Source organism: Carlito syrichta, unplaced genomic scaffold (assembly GCF_000164805.1).
Source record: "Carlito syrichta isolate Samal-C Ts95f unplaced genomic scaffold, Tarsius_syrichta-2.0.1 Scaffold309276, whole genome shotgun sequence".
Taxonomy (NCBI): domain Eukaryota; kingdom Metazoa; phylum Chordata; class Mammalia; order Primates; family Tarsiidae; genus Carlito; species Carlito syrichta.
The window spans coordinates 3,088,426-3,093,581 of record NW_007253372.1 but is presented as its reverse complement, the minus strand read 5'-3'; the positions used below and the strand labels follow the sequence as shown (position 1 = coordinate 3,093,581).

Below are 5,156 nucleotides of genomic sequence, written 5' to 3'. Positions count from 1 at the left end.
TCCACTCACCTTAGCCTCCCAAAGGCGCAGGATTACAGGCTGAGCCACCGAGCCCGGCTCAAAGTCAGATTTTTAAGGTCACAGAAAGGACTTTGGTTGAGATAACAAAATGAAGAACTCCAAGAAGCCTTTCTCTTCCCACTCCAAATACATAAAAAATCTGGATAAATTATAATTTAAAAAATTTTAAATACTATTACACTCAAAACCAAGAAAGAGGATTTTAAGGTGCCAAAAGAAGAAAAAACTCAGAGATACAGAGATCCACTGAAGTCTGTCCATATTGTCACAGCCCCTAGAGAAGGGCATGAAAAGGGTGCAAGCACTCCTGTACAATCCTGAACAATGTTCCTGCGCGCTAATAAAAGGTGCACTTCCCCTTATCTCCTAAGCATTCCCAGTAAGTAGTTTCAGGGGATCCTTGACTTCCCTACAGTCTAAGCCCAATCAACTGAAAGATGCAAACCTCCCTTTACTCCATTTTTCTGAGTGGTTATAAGTTTAAATAATATAGTATCAATGTATAACTTTTGTATCAATGTAATCATAAATTTTGTGATTTGTGTAACTCTTGTGTAATGCACAATGTCTTAGACTTTGTAAACGCCTTTTATTCTATAGCAAGCTTGATTACTGCTTTTGCGGGACCCTACTGATAAAAGTTATGAGATACCTTTGATACCTGGCACCAGGAAGTCTGGACCGAAAAATATCACTGTCGATAAATGGGGCTGAAACTCAAGTTCTGTACAATGCTCTGCTGGTCACGTGGCTAATGTATAGGTACTAACAACTCTGGACTCATAAAAGTGAACTGTAAAAGCCTGGATGGTAAGCGGAACCATTTTAGAAAGTTCTTGAGTCTGGCTCTGCTCCCTGGATTTGAACTCAGAAATAAACTTCTTTTTTTTTTTTTTTGAGTTGGAGTCTCACTCTGTCACGCAGGCTAGAGGGCAGTGGCACACTCCTGGCCTCCACAGCCTCCATCTGCTGGGCTTAGGTGATCCTTCCGCCTCAGCCTTCCAAACAACTGGAACTACAGGCACACGCCACCACGCCTGGTTAATTTTTTGATTTATTGTAGAGATGAGGTCTCACCAAGTTGCCCAGGCTGGTCTCGAACCCATGGGCTCTGGCAATCCTCTCACCTAGGCCTCTCAAAGTGCTGGAATTATAGACATGAGCCACCACACCCAGCCACCCAGCAATAAACTTCTTTCTACCAGTCCCCTGCCCCTTTGATTTATTGGTATAAGGGGAGCAGCCAAGTGTTACTCAGACCATAACAAAAGCACCAGGATAAGCAACATGAAGTTGGCTGGCATAGTATTGGCATCAAATATAGGCAGTTGAGTTGGGTATTTGTTTGTTTGTTTGTTTGTTTATAGTTGGGATCTCACTCTGTCATCCAGGCTGGAGTGCAGTGGCATGATCATAACTCACTGCAGCCTTGACCGCCTGTGCTCAAGTGATCCTCCATCTCAGTCTTCCAAGTAGCTGGGACTATAGGCACAGGCCACCAAGCCTAGCTATTTTTTTTTTATTTTTGTAGAGACAAGGTCTTGCTATGTTGTCTAGGCTGGTCTTGAACTCATGGGCTTAAGCAATTCTTTCTTCTTGGTCAAAGTGCTGGGATTACAGGCTTGAGCCAACGCGCCTGACTGAGTTAGGTTTTTAGTGTCAGCACCAAGATTGGTCTGGAGGTCTCTGGCCCAACAGTGAGGAGGGTGAGATGGGCTTCCACCCTCATCATATACAGGCATACAAGTGTTGGGAAAGCTGACCCATAGTGAGTAAGGATTAGAAGAATTTCACTAGCTGGCCCGATGACAGGGTCCGAAGGGTGAAAAAATCATTTAAAACCAATTAAAAACCCAAGTCTCAAAGTCCATGTAGATACAAATAAAAAACTAAACTAACATAAAACTTGCCAAGGCCTGATGAAAACAGTAAGCAAGTACTAAGCTGCCTTTTGGGTGTACTTTCATAGACCAAGGCACACGTGGGACTCCCATGGAAGCAACCCTGCCAAAGACAAGCTCATATCAGACATGCTTCCCAACCAAAAGTAGGTCAGTGTTAGCTGACCATTTTGTTATGGTCCTAAAAGTCAATTTCCTCTATAAACCCAGCAGCTTTTGGTAGAAATAATCATATTTCTTTTTTCTTTTCTTTTCTTTTCTTTTTTTTTTGAGTTAGGGTCTCATCTGTTGCCCAGGCTGGAGTGCAGTGGCACAATCGTGGCTCACCCCAGCCTTGATTGAACTCTTGGACTGAAGTGATTCTCTCGCCTCAGCCTCTCCAAGTAGCCAGGACTACAGGCGCATGTCACCACCTTTTCCACTGATTTTTTTTGGTAGAGACGGGGTCTCGCTATGTTGTCCTGGGTGGTCTTGAACTGCTAGGCTCAAGTGATCTTTCCACTTCGCCCTCCCAAATTGCTAGGATTGCAGATATGAGCCACCGTGTCCAGCCAAAAGCTTATTTCAAATGGAGTTTACTACTTCATTGTCAACACACACAGATACTCTCTGATTCACATATATACATTACTTATTAACTATGCTTTATCTAACATCTTTTTAAACCCAGTTTTCAGATTAAAATCAATCTCCCAGGGTTTTTCTGCCATTAGCATTTTTATGATAACTACATTTCCTAATTTATTCTCTTACTCCTTCAGCCAAGATATCAGTGAAGATATTATGTGACTTAGATTTGGATGTTCAGATATAATCTTTCTTTTTATAAAACAGATGAAATATTATGTTTCTGGATGTCTGAAGAAGAAATTCATATAACTTATGTTTAATTTCTAATACCAACCCAATTAAACTGTATTAGCAACAGAAATCTGAGCGTTCAGCACAGAAATGAACACCTGCTGAAATGCTTTACTGTCATTTTATTTATTCATTATTTATTTATTTATTTATTTATTTTGAGTCATAGTCTCACCCAAGCTGGAGTGCAGTACTACACTCATGGTCACCGTAGCCTCAACCTGTTTGGCTCAGGTGATCCCTCCACCCCAGTCTTCCAAGTAGCTGGAAACACAGGCATGTGCTGCCGCACCCAGCTAATTTTTTGACTTATGGTAGAGATGATGTCTTGCCAAGTTGCCCAGGCTGGTCTCAAATCCCTAAGTTCAGCAAATATTTCTGGGTTTTTTTTTTCAAAGAAATTTTTTAAAATATAGAGATGGGGTCTCATTGTGTTGCCCAGGTTGGTCTCAAACTCCCGGCCTCAAGCAGTCCTCCCGCTTCAGCCTCCCAGAGGGCTGGGATTACAAGGGTAAGTCACCACCCTGGACTGCATTGTCATTTTATAATCCTAATTCTTTTTTCATGCATATGTATGAAACAGTGCAGGACAATGGGAAGATCACCAAGCCAGTGATGAGGAGGACTGGACTCCAGCCCTGGTCTATCCTCTTCCTCAGCATCTAACCACTGGACACGAGTCACCTCCAAACTTCAGGGTCCAGATTTATCAAATGGTGATAATATCCCCAAACCTCCATGTCTCACAGCTTGCTGTGAAAAGCACCAACAGGGAGGCTGAAGGGAACCAGGGAAAGATCCCAGATGTGCAAGAAAGCTGGGAAGACCCCTTTTCTGATGAGATGCCCATGTCCCTTGGGCAAGTTTACTTAATTGAACACTTTGCAGCTGGATTCTAGGATACCTGAAGTCCTTCCCCACACTTATTCTGTGATGAGTCCCCAAATTCCTAGCTTCTCTCTAGATTGCTGTTTTGCACATTGTTCTTAAGCCAGCACTAGTCGACCTGGCTCGGATCAGAGCAGCTAATGTTGCTGTTTTCTATCATTTTATGCTCATAGCCTCCACCCTTACAGTATCCATTCTCCCTCCTACAGGAGTGTTTTTCAAACTTTATTTTGTGAGTCATACTGGTTTTACCATTACTTTTTACATATATCAACTAGAACAGAAAAAAAATAGAGCGCATCACACTTAGTAAGGCTGTGCATTGTTCATACAGTTATTTCAGGCCAGGCATGGTGGCTCACGTCTGTAATCCCAGCACTTTGGGAAGTTAGGGTGCGAGGATTGTCTGAGCCAAGAGGTTTGAGACCGGCCTAGGCAACAAAGCAAGACTTTGTTGCCACAAGAAAATCAAAAAATTAGCCAGGTGTGGTGGTGTGCATCTGTAGTCCCAGCTACTCAGGAGACTGAGGCGAGAAGATCATTTTAGCCCAGGAGTTTGAGGCTGCGGTGAGCTGTGATAGTGCCACTGTACTTTAGCCTGAGCAACAGAATGAGACCCTGACTCAAAAACAAAAAGTTATTTCAGATACATATATGTGTTAGGTGTAGTACTAGGTTATGACATAAAGAGGGTTTCTTCCTATTACAATAAAAAAGATGGAGAACAATGCTCTACACTGTAGAGCAAATCCAACCATCATCCCCTCATTAGAATGCTTTAATGATGACCCATTGATGGAGACAGGGTCCAGTATCTTTAATGTGGCCTACAGGGCTTTGCATGGTCATGCCTTTCTCTCGGAATCATTTTATTCCTTGTCACCTTTTGTTTTCTGTGTCCCAGGCACAATGAATTTTTTCCTGAATCAGGACAAAAACTGAGTAGCAAGTTCGATTCTGCAAAGGATCTTTTTTCTCTTTTTTTTTGAGTTTTTTTGAGATTTTTTTTTAGAATTTTTTAATTTTAAGTACAAGGAGCGAGCATGCTTCCACTGTGTAGATGCCTTGGATAATCCATTCAAGGAAGATCACTCAATCCAACTTAATGAAGCCTAAGTCCTTCGCATACTGGCGGAAACACTGGTGGCACATATTCAGACCGTATTTTCGGATCAGACTGTGTGGTTTGAGCAGACACAGTAAGAGTGAGGACCCCGGCTGAATTTCCGCGGGTGGCTCCAGTAGAGCTGCTGGTGGCCCATCGTTCTCTCAGGAGCGCAAGTAGGGAAAAGGAACTTCCCCATGCATGCACTCTTCAGACTTCTCCTGCAGAGAATCTTAAGGAGGTAATGCAGAACTCGGTCCTCTCTCGTGAGAAAATACCCATGTTAGCCTTTTGGAAGATCAAATACCATGGAAAGGAAAATCAGAGTGTCCCAGTTGACCGCTGTCTTACCCGAGAAGCAAACCCACCTAGTCAACCTG

At 42.8% G+C, this 5,156-nt stretch overlaps 1 pseudogene; it reads right to left on the bottom strand.

The window, feature by feature from the left end:
• Nucleotides 1-4,763: 4,763 nt before the first annotated feature.
• LOC110596455 lies at nt 4,764-4,933 on the bottom strand (annotated as a pseudogene).
• Between the last annotated feature and the right edge of the window lie 223 nt (nt 4,934-5,156).